This window comes from Pleurodeles waltl, chromosome 2_1 (genome assembly GCF_031143425.1).
Source record: "Pleurodeles waltl isolate 20211129_DDA chromosome 2_1, aPleWal1.hap1.20221129, whole genome shotgun sequence".
In the NCBI taxonomy this organism is placed as follows: Eukaryota; Metazoa; Chordata; class Amphibia; order Caudata; family Salamandridae; genus Pleurodeles; species Pleurodeles waltl.
In genome coordinates, this window is record NC_090438.1 from 464,935,897 (window position 1) to 464,958,072 (window position 22,176).

Below are 22,176 nucleotides of genomic sequence, written 5' to 3' on the forward strand. Positions count from 1 at the left end.
AATGATATTACAAAGTGGATTGTGAGTGTTTGTAAGATGCTCAGTGCCTTTTAGTTTGGAAGATGTTGAGTGAATGTTATTTTCCTCGTATAGTGCAAAGGATCGGATTTGAGAAGTAGGTAATTAGTATGTGTGGTTGTCTACTTTAATCATAGACTTTAAAATATGTAACATACAGCCATGGCAAAATTTATTTAATTTGGAAGCAGTTGATGACATCTTCTTCATTGTTGTCAAAGTAGTCATTTTTTTCCTAAAACTGCTTTCTCATAGAAAGCATAATACATATTCTCTGCAGATGTAGTGGCCCATTGCTCATGATAGGTTAGGTATGGTAGGTAAGGTCTGATAGGTTAGAAATGGTAGGTAGAGTAGGTATGGTAGATAGGTAGTGTAGGTATGGACATTTATTGCAAAGTAGGTATGTGTGGTAGGTAGGCAGGTGTGGTAAGTTAGGCATGGTACAGTAGGTAGATAAAATAGATAGGTATGTATGGTATGTTAAATATGATAATTATGGCAGGTAGGTATAAAAGGTATGGAAGGTAGGTAGAGGTGGTATATTACACTTGGTAGTTAGGTATTGTAGGCCATTTTGGCAGGTAGGTAAGTAGGCAAGTGTGGTAGATAGTTATGGTAGACAAGTAGGTAGATGTGGTAGGTTAGCTATAATAGGTTTAATATGTTAGGTATAGTAGGTAGGTATGGAAGCTATTGCGATTAAGATGTGTAAGATGAGATATGATAAATATAGTAGGTAGGTGGATGTGGTAGATAGGTATTGTAGATGGGAAAGGTACATACAGTATGTAAGGTAGGTGTGTTAGGAAGGTACTTTAAGTAGGTAAGGATAGTAGGTTTGATGTGATAGGTGAAGTATGGTAGGTTAAATGGGATAAAGATGAGATGATTATTTTAGAACATATTGTAACATTTTTGTTTGTTAGTTAAACATTTGCAGTGAAGAACATGCTCATACATTTTGAAGGGGAGAAAGAGTAATATTGCAGGGACAGAAGCATAAAATGCAATATTGATTGGATGCTCGCCTTGACTGAGGTGACTCAAAAAATTTGTATAACATAGTTGGAGGAATCAAGTGTGTTTGCAGAAGAGATCTTTTATAGTTTACCTATTATGGAGAGAAAATAATTACTTCTAAAGATTGAGAATGAAATAAATGCATTTAAGGAAAATTCTATAATTAGAAATTACAAAATTATCTGGAAAAATTAAAAGTTTGGACCTCTAATTATGATTTTTTTCACACAGCACAACACAGCTAGCCACCTTGCTGTGCTGTATAATGTGAATGGGAAAGGGCAGGAATGTGCCAATTTAACATTATACAAAACATTCCTGTCCTTTCCTAGCACTGACACACCTTTGGCTGACTAGTACCAACACAGGCACCCTTGCGTCATGGCCCAAGGGGGGCCTGCATTGTAGGCAGGATTGTTTTTGGTGCAGGAAGTGACACTTTCCTGTACAAAGCACCCCTCTGAGGCATTTTCCTCTTTTTATTTTTTTTCTGCAGTTTTATATAGCATCGCACAAGGACATGTTCAATTTTGGTAGGCACAGAGTGATTAAGTGATTTGTCGAGAACCACAGGATCTTAAGCCAGGACTCGAACCTGGTTCCCCTGCTCCAGACTCGGCTTCTCTGGAGTTACACCATATCATTTCTATATGTGCTGTAGAATGAAGCACATGCAGAAAGAGGAAAAAACAAGGAGAAATATAATTATTTCTCCTTGTATGCTTCACCTGTGTAAGCATATGATTTTGATGCATTGCCCGGCTTACCACTAATGGTAAATCTGTGAATGTGGCAAAATCCATGGGTGGATGCGTGTGAACACCCACGCTCACCCATGTAATGCCTCCCTGAGGCAGAGTAACGCAGAGCAGTGACTTGTGCTGCCTTGCATTACTGCAGATTTAGCAGCGATTTGTGCTGCTGTGCATTACTCTAGATTTGTCAAGCCATGTAGGGCCTCACGAGTAGCCTTGTGTGGCTTGATAAGGGGAGCGCAAAATCTTGATAAATTTGGCCTATGATATTTATCTGTCTTTGAAAGCAAACATTTGTGTTACAACACAACACAAGCTCTTTCTAAGAACATCATGGTGGATCACAGATAATATTTACTACCTATCAGAAACAAAACTTAATTTGCTGATTCTTGCACAAATGAACAGCTCAAGTAGATGAGATTTACTACCTTTTTGGAAACGTTGTCCTCTGATTCTTTCACCAAATGAGTACCTCATGTGGATCAGTCACCTCTCAATCAAGCGACTCAAAGAACTAAAGAACCATCACAACTAGCTATTCCCTTTTAAGCTTAGGTCTTGTCTTTCGAAATCTAACATATTGGGACTCTACTTTGTCTCTCCCAAGCCAGAAGAGTTGCTGAGATGAAATCAGAGCTCTTAATTTTTTGCAAAATTATTTTTAAAACTCGTTTTTGAGAACTAGAAGACAGTACACGAAAGTATGAAACTGGATTAACAAAATAACCCACATTTATTTCAGCAAAGCATATGAAGCCCTTTCACATCATCATGTTTGAAAAAGCAGTGCAGACTGACATTGACCAAATGAAATAAAAAAATAAATATGTGAAACCCAATTTGTCCACAAAAGAGCCCTAAACAAAATTAAATGACACTTGAGTTATAATAGAACCATTAGACAAAGGCTGAGGGATTGTGCTTCAAATGTTCTTAGGTGGATGAAGTCAAGAGACAGATTTCTAATTTGTTAAACTACAGACAATTGGACATAATTCAACACATTGCCTTAATTTGCAAATCCCAGCAATTAAAAAAAAAGGGAAAGAACAGCACTGGACCAGTGATAAGGGATATATGTTTTTGCTTAACACAGACTCTTAGATTCTGGTGATCTATCCGATCCCCCAAATCCAGAAAGACATGGATGATCAGACCAGTAAATCTGTAGTCTCCTAACGTCATCCATTATTGGACCCATTATCAAATTATGGGGGTTTCTGGAAGCTTTATGTGTCATGCACATAAGCCTTCATGCCAAACACAACAACTATAAGCAGTTTGATGGATGTTTTTGCGTTCAGTTAGATGTTCCACATTTTGGTTACAATGATTGTGGAATCATTCTTCCACAAGATGAAGCACTAAAAATCATTGCACTCTGGCTTGAGAGAAGAAACAGACCACTTTGGCGGGAAATAAAATTCACACTGGAGCTAAATACAACGTCCATGAGAGAAAATGTCTTTGTATTTGAGAAAGAGTTTTGCTTCAGATGTAAGGAACAGCATGGGCTGTTCCTTTGCAAAGATACAGGAAAATTCAACAATAATTGTTTAGACAAAATACTGAAACCTGGAAATGGTTTATTGATAATGCACTCTGAATTTGAAATGGGCAGCAAGATGCACTGGGGCAATGTATTTAATGGGTGAGTCATTGGTCCCATCTTCCACCAGGAAGGCTATTCGTGGGCACTTTTGTACATCATTTGTTGACACTTGTATACACAAAGCCACAATTATATACACCATATTCCATTATGAAAGATTTCATCAAAGGAATATCTGTGGTAAAATACACTAAACAATAAGCCCTTCCAAATATGCGCTACTCCTTACAGGTCCTAAGTTCTCACCCTCTCAGCTGAGGATCTCCTTTCCTTCCCCACCACACAGAATAACCCTCATCTCTTCAGACAGCACCCCAGGGCAAGGATCGACAAGATCACATCCTGATTCCAAGTAACCTATTTATTGGGTGAAACTCAGGCTTCCTCTCCAGAAACATCTACCTCATGAAATTCTGAGTCACCAAGCCACCCCATACTTGAGGTATGCTGCATAAGATGCCACTACCTGCTGGTCAAACCATGTATGCCTGTGTATCTTAGTCTGTTAGCTACATTTGTGTTTAGAACAGCCAATGCATTTAGCTGACTAACCTTTTTATACTTTTTCTTTAAGTTTTACTTTAAAGATCTTTGTAGAAAGGTGTGATTAAGCAATGAGAAGGACATTTTACCATTTATTTACAGAAAGGATTGACTGCTCTACACAAACTGAAGTCTGAGAAAAGGCATAAAGGGAATACCCAAATCCATTAAACACCTGTGATGGAATTGCCACAGCCCTACTTAGCTGTGACTCATGTAGCTTGGCCAAAAGTCAGAGAGTACATCCAGAGTAAGATGGCCTTCTGTCTGTACAGTCTTGGAGCACCATGTCACATGCAAAGCAATGGTTATGAATGTGCTACTATATGGGCTTGATGGTGTATCTCTTAGCAGATACAAACACCACATTACACAGTAATTTGATTTCAGCTTCTTTAGTTGGAAAAGTCAGTGCAAGTGTTGAACACCTGCCACTCCAAGCATTTGCTACAGCTACCATAAGACTCACCCAGATAAAACATTATTGCCCCAAACCCAAGTCAGAAGGAGTAAAATTACCAACTGGTATTTTGCTCTATCTGACGCTGTGTTGATAGAAATATCCCACAGGACTATGGCTCCAGCAGCCACCAAAACTAATTTCACATTTTGTTGATGGAGAGCACACACAATGCTCCCCGTAAATACAACATTACCTCTGCTTCTCCTCCCTACCTCATCCAAAGATCTCCTCATATATTCCATGTGATTTTACAATAGAACACATCATTCCCACACAGTAAATACCAATTTCAATGCACTTTAACTCGCATTTGAATGGTACTGATCTGGATTTATCATGGAGTAACGAAAATTCATATACAAATTTACCATTCCACTGTACCATCTAGCTCATAATCAGGACCTATGTATTCAGTTACATATATATTTCAGGTTTTGATGAAGCGCTGCACGGTCAACTCTGCACTGACCTGCATTAAATGATCACTTCATACTCATACTTTCCTTTATAAATGTTCATTTGCTACAATGTTTATCGGTAAATAGGGTTACAGATGGTCATCATATAAATACTTACTGGTAGGCTCAGGCATAGACCTCTGCTCTGCCGGGGGAGTTTGAGGTATTCGGGCAGTTCGTGCTACCCAGAGTAGCATGGAGTTCCGGAATTGCACAATCCTGCACAGAGTAGAGTTGGTTTGCATGCGCAGCTTGGGTTTTGTCTCTCTCTCACAAGTGCCAAGATACTCCTGAGCCACTAGCGAGCATGCGCAAAATTTTGCATTAAATCCTGCTGTTTTTGGCCTCGCAAGCGAGACTTCGTGTTTACCTGTGCAGCTTCCCGCCTCAACAGCAGCCAAAATAGTCCTGCTCGCGAGCACAAATGCACCTTGATTAGATGTTTTCTCCTGATACATCTAAATCTAGTCAAAAAGTGTTTTTTGAGTGGATTTCTTTCCCAGGGGACCCTTCACGTTGTTTTTTATATTGGGAGGTCTTTTTTCCAACAGGAAGGAAGTGCCCCAGAAACTCCAACTTCCAGTTCTTGTTCAGCAGGTTCCTTCCAGTGCTTTGTCCATCTTCTGGTCACTTTTCTATGGATTTCAATGTGGAGGGATCACTCTCTCTGTCTGCTGGATATACTGTTGGATTTAAGGTCTTTGTTTTCATGAAATCACACAAGTAAGTTCTAAAACTATTAAATAAGGGTGTTGTTTGTTTGCTTGGGTTTGTACTTTAATTTGATTTTAAATATGTATTGTGGTGGTTGTCCTGGAGTTCAAGTATGGGCCTAATTATTTATGTTGCATGTCATTGATTTTTTAACTTTTGTAAAGGACAATTGTTGCACAGCTCAGTACCTGTCCTTTTTATCATGTTTGTAACATTTGCAATATTATTTTAGTAGGTGGCCTAGATTTCCAAAGGGCCATCTAGCTAGTAGGCCTAGTACTAGTAGTCATAAGTACATGAAATAGATATTTCAGTTATATGCTCATTAGGGCACGGATGATATTGGATTAAATAAAAAAGTTGCCTATTTTGTTTCATTTTATTCCTTTTGTAAACAGTGTATATGTTGAGTGGTAATATTGTATGGCATAGGAGGATGTGTGTACTGTTGTTGTGAAATTTTGATAGGTCAGTTAATTTTTGTGTTTTTGTGTTTTGCATTGCTGAATGAATGTTGGTGTTTTCTTCAGTGTTACCACCATGTCTCCTTATGGCCAGTATTTGTGTGTGTGTGTTTGTCATCATCCACCATTTGCCAGGGGCCTTTTGTGTAATATATGTCCATAGGCTTGCATGTGTTCTTTGTTCTCCATGCTTACTCATTTGCAGTTGTTGTTAGACCATGTGGCTGGTGGACATTTTCGGCATCAAGCCAATGTGTTTTTTCTATAGGATTGCATGTGTTCTTCTTTGCTCTCCTTGCTCCTTGTTGTTGTTGTTGTTTGACCATGTAGCTGGCAGCTATTCTGTGCATGCAGCCAGTGTTACTTGGCCATAGGCTTGCTTGTGTTCTTTCTCTGTTCCCCATGCCTCTTGCTTGGTTTCTTTGTTTGCCATGCCTTCTTTCTCCTTGTTGTTGTTTGACCATGTGGCTGGCAGCCAATTTGTGCATGTTGTCAATGTTCCTTTGCCATAGGCTTGCATGTGTTCTTTGTTTGCCATGCCTTCTTTCTCCTTGTTGTTGTTGTTTGACCATGTGGCTGGCAGCCAATTTGTGCATGTTGTCAATGTTCCTTTGCCATAAGTTTACATACATTGTTAATTATCAATTGTTCATTATAGGTTTATGTTGTAATTTTTTTTCTATTTTAATTTTAATTGCTTATTCTATTGTTTTTTAAATTTAGTTTTTATTTAATGATTTCCTTTTTTTTATATTTGTTGTTTTCTTTTTTTTACTTTTCATTTTTTAAATTTCTAGTTTTTATGTTAATTGATTTTTTTTATTTGATTTTGAGATTGTTTACATTTTTTTATGTTTATATTTCATTTGATTTAAATCAGCATTTTGCCTTAATCCATCCATCCATTCATCCACATCCATTCCCATCCTTCCACCAAAGGGGCACAGTCACACTACAGCATTCGGTTTCTTTAGAAGCATATTAATTGCATTCCCTCCTGTACACTCTGGCTTTAACACACTGCAGACAAATCAGCAGCATAATTCATTTTTTAATGATTATTCCATTTCCCCTGCACCACCTTGCCGCCATAGGTTTTCTTAAGTTTTATTCCATCTACCCATGCACCTCCCTACCCTATCCTAGGAGTCTCCTTTGAAACAGAGGGGCCTAAAGCAAAGAGCTGTATATGCATGTTGTGCTGCCTGGTTTGAAATGAAAGTTAATGGTGCGGTGGTGTAATTTGACTATACATTACATAGTAACCAAATGCACTAAGATTGCATTTGTCTGTACTATTCCAACCTGCAACAATGCCACGTTTCACTAACTACATGTTTTTCTTGGTTGTTTTTTTTAGGTGCAGAACAGAAGAGACATCACAGCACCCACAGTACTGCCAAAGAGAAGGCATTTCAGTTATTTTTGGTCCTCCAACCTCTTCCGCTTGTGCATCTTAGAGCTACTGTCAACTTTGAGCATAATATGGCCCCAAAGAAAGTTGCTGCCAAGAAACAGGTCCGTAAGAAGAAGCAGCTTTCCACCAGTGGTGTGCCAACCACAACCTTTTTTGGGATATGATTGACTACTACACCGGCCTATGGGGAGGAACCTGGGTAAAGCACTCCTGCATCAACAGCACCACACCAAACTAAGCCCAAGACCATGCCTCTCAGTGAGGCAGTCAGTGCAATCATCACAACACTGATGAGCTGTGACGTTGAATTGAACGTTTCAGGAAACAGAGCAAAATGGACAGCTGCCAGCAATTCTAGATCTTCCCAAAGTTGGAGCAGAAAAGGAGGTTGAGCTTCCTCCTGAGTAAGTACCTCCTATTTTAGAATCAATTGCTCCCAGATCACCAGCAAAAAAAAGAAAAGTACTACTCAACCATCTTCTACAAACACTACTTCTTATTGCGATGACAGGGACATGGAGTGTACCCTGGCAGAGTGCCGGAGATGCCAGGAGAGACAAGGGAAAATAAAAGTTCTAGAAAGCCTTAGAATCATGGAAGGGTATGATGATAAGGAGGATGATGCGACAAGCCAGTCATTGTGGAAGCTGGCCCAGAGAAATAGGACTTTACTATCCACCTGCTCCGAGGAATGTGGCACAGGCAGCACCACCAGTTCACATATGTGTAAGGCCTCAGCAAAGACCTGCACCAACCCGTACCTCAGTAGAAGTATGCACTGAAGAGAGGCAATCAACACACCCACCTACTTCCAGTTCTTCTTCAGGCATTGGCAGTGGCCCAATAAGAAAGTACTCCTCCCCAGTTTAGGACTTTTTTACAATTAGCAGACAGGAGGACAACATTGCAATATGCTCCATTTGCCACGCAAGTGTTAATCAAGGTAAGCCTGGTTCACTTTATGGTACTGGAGGCCAAAAGACCCATGTGAAAAAATGGATGGAGACACCATAGCATACGGTGATTGCACCAGGATGCACATCTAGTCTACTACCACCTACATCTTAAAAGTCACTTGTGTCAGTGACCCGACAAATTTAAAAAATCCAGGCACAATTGCGGGCATGTTGAGGCAGGGTGGGCTCTGCGAACGCAACCACCCATTGGCGTGTTTTTACAATGGGAAGATGTAAGCGCTGGACCTTCTCCATTTTTCTTTTTGTGGAAGGGGTGGTATTCTTAGAGTTTGTGGCAGCCATTGACCCAAAATGGAAGGTTCTAAGTAAGACCAATTTTTCCAGAGTTACTGTTCCAGCACTGCATCACAATGTGCTGCACTTGTTTGAACAAGCTTTGCAATAAAGTGTTGTCCACACTATCCACCTGATGACAGACAAGTGGACCAGTTGTCGGACTACTGATTACATGTGCATTACTGCACACTGGATCTCTTTTGATGGGGAAAGCAAAAACTATCTACAGGTCTTGTCCCTGAAGAAATGTTTAAGGACATTTGGCAGCATGCACCAGTAGCCATGCTTGCCATGTAGAAATCACACACAGCTGCAAACATCTTTTACAAATTTAATAGCAGGGTGTCTGAATGGCTGCTATCTAGAGGTCTCTGAATTGGATATGTTGCCACAGACAATGGCAGTAGTATAGTCAAGCCATGGCACACGGTGGCTATTTCAGTGTCCTGTGTTTCCGCAGTGCATCAACCTGGTTGTTCAAGACTTTCTAAAAAAAGAAGACATAATAAGCAGCATAATGACTACCTGCAGACAAATCTACACTCATTTCAGCCATTCTTTTATAGCCCAGAAGCAGTTGCAGATTATTCAGCATGGTAAGAAAGTACTAGTTAAAGCCCTGATACAGGAATTGCCAGCACATTGGAACTCAACCCATTATATGTTGCAATGACTGTTTGAGCAGTAGAAACAGATCAATGACTATGTCATCCTTAGAGGGGATGAAACTGGGAAAGCTATGACCCTGGATGCAGACAAATGGGGTCTTGTCAAATACCTTACACAGATGCTGCTCCCTTTTGAGGTTTTTATGTGGGAATTTAGCAAGGAGGACAATACAATCGATGAAGCTATCCCATTGTTGTGTCTGCTACAGGAGAAGCTAAAGAAGGTGTCTGAAAGGTTTTCACTTGGAGTTGTGAACAAAAACCCAGAAGCGCTGCTTCAGTTGAGAGCTTAATACTTCCCTTGCCTTGTAATGTACGGCTAAAAAATGACATTGTCTTGTTCAAAGAGTACATCTGTGTCATCCTACTTGATCCATACTACATTAAAAAAAACTCTTTCCTCTTTCATTCCTTTTTCTGAAGGGGATGTTTCAAAATACAAGAGACGGACTGTTAAGCAAGCCAGAGAACTGGAAGAAGAGCGTCTAGAACTTAGAGTCCCACTCCGTAGTTCTGGGGTGCTGACTACAACTTCCAGAGAGGGCAGTCTTGTCTCACAGCAGCCAACACCAACAACAAGAACAACGGCAAAAACAGCATCAGAAGATTCGGACGAACCTCTGCATTGGCTTAGTTTCAAGTGGCATATCTTACGTCCAGTGCAGAGGCAAAGGCAAAAGAGGTCGAGCACGTGGCAGCACCAGTGACACTTCAGAGGATGTCCTAGGAGTATCTGGATGACCCAAAAGAGGTGTATGTGGATCAAAACCCATTGGAGTATTGGTAAGGGAAGATGTACCAATAGGCAGAGCTCAGCAGGCTGGCTATAAAGTATCTGGCTTGTCCTGTAGCCAGTGTGTTTGCTGAACACATATTCAGTGCAGCTGGTGCAGTTGTTACAGCTAGAAGGACCAGTACCTCGCCTCAAAATCTGAAAAGATTAAACATGATCAAAATGAACTAGCGTTTTATACCACCTGATTATACTGTTCCCGAAACACACAGGAGGAGGAGGTGGAGGATGATAGGTCAGAAACAAGTGTGTTTGCCTACCAACTTTTATGTGAACCACCTGAGTTTGAGGATGAACTCTGCTTCCCGGACTGAATATGCCAGTGCCACCATATAACATTTTAATCATTTCTCATTGAACCTCTTTCCTTCTTTGCAAAACAAATTGCTAGTGAAAGATTATTTTTGTGTTGGATTTATGCTAGTCCAGCATTTTTTAATCACATATGGCCAGATTGGAGTTGGACCCTTATGCAGTGAAAAATCCCTCACATCTCCTTCAGGACAATGGAGATGATGCCTGATAAAAAGACTGCCAGTGCCAATGCCAAATTCCAATGTGTTGCTACTTGCTACCAATGGAGGAGATAATATTTTGGATTGGAAGATATATGCTTGGATTGGAAGAGGTAACTACTAACTATTGCACCCATGAGTGGTAATATATTAAGTGATTGTGAGTGATGATTATTGATATATGTGGTGACTGACAGTGAGGTAGGAAGTTTAATACATTTGTAAACTTGATTATGATGATTTGCAATGGTTGAGGGCTGATGGGGTGATCATTTTTTCCTGAAAGAGATTGATCTTTCAAACTTAGTGAAATTTACCTGCTGGGTCCACTCCTTTTTTCCGGCTCCTCAGACGAGACCAGTCACTTTAGTTATCAAACACAAATCTTCACAAAATACTCCAGTTCTGTTTCTCGATTTATTCTTCAACAGCAGTATACTAATGACTACATAGGTCTACCTAGCTCTGTTTGGGACCGGGCACAGTTCCTCAGAATCAGGAGGAGGAGGATGGAAGGACTACCTCAACAGCTTGAAGGAGAAAGTTATTGACTTCAAGGAGAAACCATGATGATATCAAAGACTCTGAGGCCTAGTACTCACTCAGATCTGTGGACTGGAGAGAGGTGTGTTGTTGACAAATGCTACTAAGAATGTGTTTGCTGCATTGCTGGCTCAAACATCAAATTCCTTGTATGTTCTTACTCTTCCTCTGAGTATTCTTGGTACACTCCTGACTCCTCATGAAGCTTACTTTGCTTCCTTTGTCCTTCTCCTTTATTCTATAATTTAGTTGCTGTTTTCTTTCAATATGCAGGCCTTCTCCTAGTTTTCTCCTATGTGAACAAAACTTGGTGAAAGCTCAAGACTCCAGCTTACCTACCTGACAGGTTCAGACAGGTACCCAAGAGTGAGGGACATTTCAAGAATGGAGATGCGCCACTCAATTTGGCAATACAGTATAATTTTCCTTTTAACAATCATAATTTTTACAACTGGGTTGGTTAACTTCAATCCTCCATAATTTGTATTTTTGAAACCTACAAGACATAACATTTAGAGACATACTATCTTCGGTCCCTCAGGGCAGGAGTGTTTGCAATACATTTAACTGAATTGGGTCAAGATTGATGATGATGTGCTTCTCGGCACCCCAATGAATATTGTTGTGGTTTCTTTTGTGTAGTGTTTGTCTTTGTCAAATCCCTTTTTCCATCCATTTATCAAGCCCCTATCCATCTTCATCAAGTGTGACTTAATTTTGCACCATAAATGGATCACAGACTTGCTAGGGCGGATGTAGTAAAAATGACACTAACTCTCTGCATGATCTTCGGTTACCTGGACAATATTCCACACCGGCCCCATAAACATCATACATCATCATTAAGGACTTGTGTTGTGTATTGCATAAATACTTAACCTTGTCCAACCACTCTTGACTCAGCCCACTTCTCCATGATTTCACTTCCTAAGTTTAGTTTTCAAATACTAGCTCCTCATCATTGCTCAGACTAAGTTGATATTGCTAGTTTTTATTATCATATGAGGTGTTCTTTCTTGTGTGTCAAATACTGTCATTGTGGTAGTCTGGTCTCAGTCTTCCTAAAGTATTATTGAATATGGCCCACTAACTCTCTGTTTTCTTTCAATCTAGTTGACAGTGATTGATAACTCTTTGATTAATTCTGCATCTGGAATTCCCATAGATGGAAGTGGCACCTTCTGTCTTCCCTGTTAGCATACTAGTCTGCTACTACTCCTACTACCTACCATCCCCTTAAGATGCCATCATCAGAAAACCCCTGCAGTCAGAATACTCCCTCACTTTAAATATTAAGGTAAGAGAAGAACTATGGATTGATGTTAACTTGTTTAACTAGTAATTAACTCCTACTTGAGAAATGTCTGGGTGTATCTAGGTTTTTGTAGGCAAAATAGGCAATGGCAATCATCCCCTAGTGGTCAACATAGTTGCAGAGGCCAATAGAGCAAAGGTATAAGTAAATGACATACACTTTCTTTTGGTGGATTTAAAAAACAGGCTACACCAAAAGACAGCAGTGCAAACTAAAACACCAAAATAAACATTTGAGGAATAAATCAAGAAAATTAAATCATCCCTTTTATATTTTTAACAAATACAAGACCTCCCCCTTTTCATCCAGAACAGGTCAGCCCTTCTCCACTAACAATTAGCCCCACCCCCAAAAAGTCCAGCAAAAAGTCCAATATGAAACGTTTTTGAAAACCCTGTCCCAACTCCCTCCCCATCCTCTCCACCCACAACCAGTCCCTCTCACCAAAAAAAAAGGCTCAGAAGAGGGCATTGTCTATGTGGGTCTGGAGCTCATTTAGGCTCTGCTAGATCCTAGCAAGCCTGCTCTCCACCCAGTTCATCCTCTGCAGGATACGGTGGAGCAATGCCTTGTCTGAGCGGGAGGAGGTAGCAGCAGGTGTAGTCGGGAATCCTGACAACCTGCCTTGGCACCTGAGATGTAGTGGCTGGGTGGCAGATGCTGGGGTTGGCATGCTGCTGAGCTGGGTCCTGAGTCTGAGGCAGCTATTTCAATCTCTTCCTCCTCCAGGACCACCAGCTGCCGGTATTCAGTCGGGATGGTGTCCAGCCTCTGCTGCCGCAAACAGGCTGCTATCTCCTACCTGGTTGCTGGTCGTCCAACAGGAGAAGCCATATTGAGAACAACAAAGATTTTAAAAAACAAATAGTAAACAATGCCCTGAACAAACACTTTTTCAAAAGTAGATAGTGGGTGGCACAGTAACACCACATTGCTGGCCCCCCAAGGACATTAGAATTTGATGTGATTATGATTAGGTGAATCACAGGGCCAATTTTGTTTTTATACATCACATAAAAATCACCGACTGTCTGGTAGAACAAAATTAAGGCAGAATAACACCAGATTAAATCAACAGTTATTTCATTTTATTTTCTAGTAACTAAACAGCCACTTTTAGTGGGAAAAAAATTACTTACCGCTCATTTATGAGTAAGGCATTATGTATTATGGAGTACATGTTTTTGTGCCAAATTAATGGAGGCATGCTAGCCTGCACTTTGAGGACTTTTTACTGCCTGCAGCTGGGACAGCTGTAGTTGACAATTATTTATCTTTAGTTCTATTGGCCCTGCTCTTCCCCAAATCCCTTTCACTTAGTTTCTACCCTAACTCCAAAGAGATAGATGAAAAAATAAGATGCGTCACACATGCCATGTAGTAAATGTGGATATAATTATCCAGTCCGTCATAAGTAGATGTTGGGTAAAATGAGGCACTGCACTATAGGGTATAGAACAGGCTATATGGATTGTATTTGGCATGTACGTAACAGAGTTTCTCTTAAGCCAAACTTGAAATCAAATCAGGAAATTACTAGTCCTACATTACTCACTGGTTTCGCCTACCACCACAAAGTCTTTCCAATAAACAAATTTGCTGGGCAGTAAGGCAAGGAAACTTGTCTTATTCTACTGCAGAGTAAGGCAGAGGGATTAGGCTGGTATGTAGAGATTTTGCTATAGAACAGAGGGATGTCACTGATCATCAATTCACTGTGTGCTTCAGTTTTGGCTTATTCATTCACAGTATAGACAAAAGTCTAAAGAGAAAAATCTGAACTGTAGTAAAATAAATCTGTTATGGGAAACCATGAAATATATTCTGGAAAGATTTCAAATAGCCATAAAATGTGGCACATGCCAAGAATGGATTCTTCAATTTGTTTGGTAGGCTGGGACTGAAGAACATAGGAAAGAATAAAGGAGGTGACTAAGTGGGTGAAAGGAAAACAACACACCTTGTGTGTTCCGTTTGCAATGCATTGAACACTTGGTAAATGCTGTTTAAATTAAGCAGGTGCACATTGCATAGCCAATACAACAGGCAGGAATTGAACCCTGTTGCATTTCTTTGGTCATGGGTGGTGAACTGCATGGGTAGGGAGGGGGTTGATGAATAATGAAGATGGGTGGGATACATATCTGCCTTGTTTAACAAATACAGTGAGTCAAGGGCTTAGAAAACAAATTAAAATACCCCCACTTTGAACCATTGCTTTGATAACTATAACACACAAATTAATTGAAGTAGGTGAGCAGCATGCCCCTCTACATAAGAGCTCCCTTGCATATTCATTCGAGCAATTATTCAATCATTCATTTAATTCTTCCTACTATATTCATCCGTAGCCACCACAATTTGATCTCTACTTTCTCTCATTCATTCTTTCACCAAAATTCACAATCCATTATCCATCCATCCAGTATCCACTAATGACCCTTTTTTAAGCATCTTGTCACCCATCCATCCTTTCACCCAAAAATCAGCCATGCATTCTTTCACCCTCCCATGCATCATTTCCTTTCACTCATTTCACCCATCCTTTCTTTTAACCTTGTATTCTTTCCATTTCCATAAAGCCATCACTTTTTTTTAGTGTAAATGATGTGTGCTTTAGCTGAGTTGCAGATAAAAGAGGCTATAAGTAACCCAACCACCCCTGTAGCTGTAATGCGTGGGGTGGGGTTCAAGCATGATCATGACAGTGCCCTAGTAGCTAGTGAATACTAGTAATTGTCAATAAGTAAGCAATGTGACCCACCACTGCTTGTCCCTGCTGTTGCTTCTCCCCCTGCTCCATCTGCTTCTGCAGTAAAACATGAGCCGGCTGCACTGGTGTTCAATGTGGCTAGCAAAAACCTTACACAGTTTTTAGATGCTAGGTACACCTTCCCTTATATTTTTAATCAAACAAATGCAGCCGCAATACATTGTTATAGTTTAGTTAGCACTGCAGTAACTTCTATCAAAAATATCACTCTGGGAATTTTGTTGGTTCACAATGTTAGAAAAACCAGGTAGTTAGGCCAATCAAACACTTTGCATTATGAGGGGGCAGAGCCACAGCTTATGATGATGATGACTCAGAATCATTGAAGTGCAATGAATGGGTGGAATAAAATTGGTCAATGAAAGACAGAAAAAAGATAATGCAGGTAGAACAGGAATTAACGAAAAATTGGATAGGGGAGTTGGAAAAATAGGAGACAGTATAAAAAAATAAACAAGGCAAAATTCAAAGTAGTATAATAGAAGGCAGATGTAAAAGTTGGGGAAATAAAAATAGTATTAAATAATAGGACTTACTAGGATGAGCAGAGTTCTCACCATTGGCGTCGTGGTCGGTGCCTCCACAGCTCCTATTGAACCCGCCTCTGTGGTGCTCCTCTTCTTGCCCTTGGTTGCCGATCTAATAATTAAAGAAGATAAAAAAATAGATTAGTGGTACAATTAATCTCTACAACATTTTTATATAACAGGCAAACTTAGTAAGATTGTACTTAAATCAGATCACGTATAGTACTAGTATGACTGACTATCATTGAGTTGGCTATACTCGAGAATTCCTATTCCAAATTTCCTTATCAAAAACAACATTTGGAACTAATGCACTGGAATGTATAATCTTTGATTCAATTCTCATTTCTCAACCTAATTGATGGCCAACTCACTCTCCCTTTTTTTGCAATGCATAGATGCACACTAGTAGTAGTAGTAGCCCCTCGGTTGTTCACAAAAGTGATGGCGGTGGTAACAGCTCATCTGCGCAGATTGTGGATTTCAGTCTTTCTTTACCTTGATGACTGGATGTTAAAGGCTCCTATTCCCCAGGCTCTCATCACCCATAAAGAAAGTCACAGAGAACACTAACCCACTGATATCACTAATTTACTATGGTGACAGGAGAACAGATGAGTCTGAACTGCAATGGTTTCTTAAATAATCAATCAAAGCAAGTACCTGCAAGTATGATGATGCAGCGTCGAGAACCTGCCTAGCTCTAACTGGACCACATAATAAATAATATTCTTAATTTAAACTAAACGTAACTTACATCTGAATGTGACCAGCATGCTGTTTGGAAAAAAAGTTAGCACTGTAGAACACAAACACAATAATATAGTTAATACTCACAAGCCCCGCAATCTCCATGCCAGCAGGTCAAGCAAGTCCTGTTTGAGGTTGATGATATCCACCCATTGGTGCACCAGCTGCTGGGTATGCTGAACCTGGGTGATGCCTCTAACACACCTGTGCACCCTAGCCCAATGCATCCGACACTCCCGCAGGTGGTAACTGCTCCCAGGCCTGCTGCCAGCATAGAGGGGATGTGATTCTGTATGTAGAAAACCAGTTATGTCACATCCTCCTCACAAAAGATGGGATGGGGTGTTACCCATGGCTGGGAGTGCCACCCACAAGGTAGGTGGCTGCTGATGGCTGCAATGATGCTGGGTGGTGGGAGAAGAAAATAAACAAGAGGAGAAGAAAGAAAGAAAGGAAGAAATAACTAAGGAAGTCAAGCGAAAAAAGAAACAAAAATACTAAAAGCCACAAAAGTCATCCAAAAAAATACATAGACAAAAAAAGACACTCTAATTCAATAAATAAAAATAAGGGGTAGGTTAATTAGGAAGGTGGAGGATTGAAAAGATTATTAAGGGATACAAAAAACAGGCCGTGCAACATAACAGAAAAACAAAAAAAAAGTGAAAAACAAGATAGCGGCACCTTTAAACGAGCCACAATTGTGAACGCGAGTAAGTACTTCATGTTGTGTTTGACATAAAATGCAACATGAACGGGCATGATAAGGAACCCCGCCCACCCCCGGAATTCCATGTAGCGTGCCATTGTTTTTTTGCCACTTCATGGAGTTCTGCTTAGTACGACTCTGTACATTCCGCCCAGGCAGACCAACTGACAGATATGCCTGGGGTATCCTCCATGTTTGCATGAAACATGTTTAGAATAGGAAGATGTGCTTTAACACAGAGCAGCCAATAATGTGTAGAAGAAAATGCAGATCTTTGTATAATGCAAGCATGCAGCAATATAGCAACTATAAGGTGGTGTCAGCTTATCTCTTACCTCTGTCCCCTGTGGGCTGCCATCCAATGGAAAAGGTGCAATATTTTCCTCAGGGGATAATTTGACTCTGCAATATCTTTCATCCCCAAGAGTCAGCAGTTAACTGCGGTAGAGTACATATTAAATGAATGTGGACATGATAACATAGATGTGAATCATAATGCATGCTGCAACTATCAGGTCCATCTGTGGCATGAAGAGACATCTGCTCAAGTACCATTCTAGTGCACATGTTTGTGTAGTGTAGAAATAATGCATGCTGGTAGATGGGTTTATCTGAAATCATGTAGGAAATATGAGATGGTACCCAAACTTTTAAATGCTTTTTGGGTGATTTCTTTGATTTCTATGAGTTAAATTACCTACTTCATAGATTTTATTAGACCTTCTGTGATGAGAAATTGTATATATACAATCGTCTTCACTGGCAGAATATGTCAAATCAATTTATATATGCTTTAAATTTATATTTTCACAATAATAATACCTGTACTTTATCTGCACATGTTTTGAACCTAAATAAGACATAACACTAGTTGTAGACCTTGTAGCATGTCCCCCGTAAACTTTAAAACAATTTACAAAGTCATGCCTAGTGCATATTGAAATATCTATATTCTAATTTTATTAAAACTTTTGATATAGCAAAATGTGAGTCCTGTAGAACAGAATAACGGAGCCCTTTAAGATTTCCGACAGATAATATATATCTATCATCATTTTAAAGAATACTGCCATCTTGGGATGAGTGACAAGTGAGAGAGTGTCAATCAAGAATCCTGGAGTTGGCAGTGAAGCACTAAGAAAAAAGGCAATACAGTCTGTGAACCAACCACATTTAATGGCATATGTAGTATGACTCAATGTGGCACAAATTCATTGTAAACCTCTGATGTGCAGCCACCTTTTTTATCTTGGTGTTAGCATATCAATGTTTGTAAAAAAATCAAGAAACAAATAAAAGTGAGGAGTTGCCACTTTGCCCAACTGATTGCTATGGTAAATGGATCTATGGGGGTGATTCTCAACCTGGCGGGCGGCGGAGGCCGCCCGCCAGAGTTCCCCCCTCCAAAATACCGCTCCGCGGTCGAAAGACCGCTGAGGGTATTTTGGGTTTTGCACTGGGCTGGCGGTCGACCGCCAAAAGGCCGCCCGCCAGCCCAGTGCAAAACACCTTCCCACGAGGACGCCGGCTCAGAATTGAGCCGGCTGAGTGGGAAGGTGCGACGGGTGCAGTGGCACCCGTCGCGTATTTCAGTGTCTGCAGTGGGGCCCTCTTACGGGGGCCCCTGCAGTGCCCATGCCATTGGCATGGGCACTGCAGGGGCCCCCAGGGGCCCCACGACAACCCATACCGCCATCCTGTTCCTGGCGGGTGAACCGCCAGGAACAGGATGGCGGTATGGGCTGTCAGAATCCCCATGGCGGCGCAGCGAGCTGCGCCGCCATGGAGGATTCTTAAGGGCAGCGGAAAACCGGCGGGAGACCGCCGGTTTTCCACTTCTGACCGCGGCAAAACCGCTGCGGTCAGAATGCCCTGCGGGGCACCGCCAGCCTGTTGGCGGTGCTCCCGCCAACCCTGGCCCCGGCTGTCCATTACCGCCGGGGTCAGAATGACCCCCTATATTTCCTGTTCTACCTCCGTCTTCCAAGTTTCCAATCAGAGCTGAGAATAGTGTGCATACTGAGCAGTTTTCCCAGTCTGGTGAATAAAATCTCCCTGGAAGCCAAATCTCTATGGACTCCTTAACCTTATCCTACAGAATTGCTTTGCCCTTTCATTATCCTTATACCGCGGTATAGCTATCAATATAGTAGCACATGCTTTGCCACAGAAGAGAAGGGACATTAGAGAACTCCATGCATTAGAACTATGGCTGGCTTTTACTACTCATATGCGGGGCAAGAGGGCATTCTCTTTTTGGACATATAGTAAGAGAATACAGTAAAATCCACCTTTTCTGCTTGATCTCATTGATTTTTTTGCTGGACCCTATAATGTTGGAGTCTGCAAGGAGGGATGCATGGTATTTAAAAGCAGGATATGAAGAAATTTAATTTTAGAAAACCCATACAGTGACTATCACCCAAAAGCTATTTTCACATTGGAAGGCCTAGCGGTTCTATATAGAGACCAAGAGAACAGATTAAAATTCTAATACAGTTTCATGGGAATGGGACTAGCTAGAAAAATAAACAAATATGCTTAATATGTATTGAAATTCAATTCAATGGTGAAGTCATATTTTTCATAAATAATAAGGAAATATATCTTTTAGAAAGTTACCTTTTAGCTGCATGAAGTTCATGGAGCCTAAATTTGCATTTGCTCTCCCATTTCTGCCAGCCTGTAGTTAGCAGTTGAATAGGTTTGAAAAAGATGTGAAGTGCCTCCCTGATACAAACCACAAGCTTTATCAATTTATCAAGGTTTTGCATCACCCTTGCACCATATATGATTCAAAACATAGAACAAGATTTAGCCCTGTGTGGCTTGGTAAATCTGGAGTAACACAATGCAGAACAAGTTTGGACTCTGTTACTCACTCCGTGTAAAGTTGCTTGGACAAAGTGGACTTGAGTAGCAGTTTAAAAGTTTATAAAAGGTTAACAAAGTTTTCAAAGTGGAGTACGAGCATAGCACATTACAATGATTTATTGTGCTGAGTGAAAAAGATGTGATTTTTTTTCCTTTAAAAATTCATATCTTGGGAACCCTTTGGTAGATATTTGTGGTTAAGGTGTCTAACGATAAAATATAACCTGTTTTTATAAACTGGAGTTGTATTTTTATTAAGTCGTGCTTCTTTCTTATGCAACTGTTCAACTGTTGTGGTTCTTCCAAATACTTTACACGTGTTCCTTTGATAAAGCTTGACTGCTCATAGTCACAACGACCTAAGGTTGAGCTAATGTTTTTTTTCAAATGAATCAGTACAGGTAATGAGTTTCTTACACAGATAGGTCTCACCACCACACCATATAATAAACTGTATTCCACACACTAATGCCTAGCGGGTGAATCCAGAACTTGTATTTTGCAGTACCAATCCATTGATAAGTTTGAAATGTTGAAAATCCATCTTGAAGGAAGTTCTCATGATTTCCAATCAGGTTGTCAACTTCTGGAGACTCCTAAGCACTATTTCAGAGGGTTTGGAAAAAAATGTAATGCTTTGCAAAAGTTTGGAAAAGTTTGGGTAAGCATGTCAAAGTTTTTAGAACGTTTCTGGAAGTCTCAATAAGAAAAATTGAGATCATCTTTGCCATCCTGTTCACCCTCAGGATCAATGATTTGACAGTCCTTTTCAAGGACATGGAGATCAGATTGGGTGCCTCAGCATAAAAATGAGTATGAATTTCTGTTGCTAAAACCCTGGGTTGAGACCAAACAACTGAGACCAAACAACTCTATAAGTGCTCTGTTTGGTCTCAAACAAAGGAGGGTAGTAACAAGACAAATTCAGGAACATGCATAAGGGGGCAACACAGACATCAGTGGACTTAGTGGATGCTTTAGTGAAGTCAATGGATGGCTGCCTTAAAGGTAATAAAGTGGATACTTAAGAAAGGCTCTACAATTTGATGGTTAAAGAGTATATGCTTACAAATTGTTCAAGGTAACAAGGAGGAAACCTCAAAGAGCTCTATATTCTATATACAGCATCTGGTAAATTTAAGGCTGTCTAGTCCTAGAGAGCTGGGCAAGATGGCAGATGCACCATAGGGTACCCAAGACATCCTACGGTAGTGATTCTAAGATAGGGGGTCAGGCCCTCTTCAGGGGAAATAACTGGGCAAAGATAAAAAGAAATAGTCCACTAAAGATCCTAAAAAGAATACCCAAGAGGGAAGGGTCAGTACAAAAAGGCCCATCTCATTCTAAGAGGAGAGACTACCTGAGAAAGAATCATGACTCTTCAAAGGCTGATGTGTGCAATTACTATCACCAGCCAGAACAAAAGAAGGGAAACTGTGAGTGCACCAAGAAACCACTGGTGGTCCTCACAAGGACATTGCTACTGTAGGGGTGAGGGTGAAGATTGGCCCATGGGATTCCAGATTGTATATTGATGTCACCCAAGGATCAGCGGGTGGAGTGGAAATTTAACTCTTGGATACCTGGCCTCCAAGCATGAAAAAGTACAGGCAGTGGCCAAGAATCATTGGGTTTGAAGTCTAGGATCTTGTGGATACACATGTCATCATAACTATTGTCATGTCCAAACTGGTCTCCGCAGACCAAAGTCATTCCCAATGAGATGTACCTGATAGTGAAATCTTACAATGATATAAAGTACCATACTGTGGCTATGGTGGGCTTTGAGTGGGGAGGGATTACTGGCCTGAAGAAGTTGGCTGTCTCCCCTGCCATCCTAGTTATGTTTTTGCTGGGAATGACTAGGAACTTATGCCTGGGCAGCTCATGCAGCAATGCTGGACCTCCCTGGGTGGGGAAGGGGGTGACAACCAGAGCACACACAGTTTTAAATGGAAGTCAAGGAACTTTGGAGCCTGGAAGAAT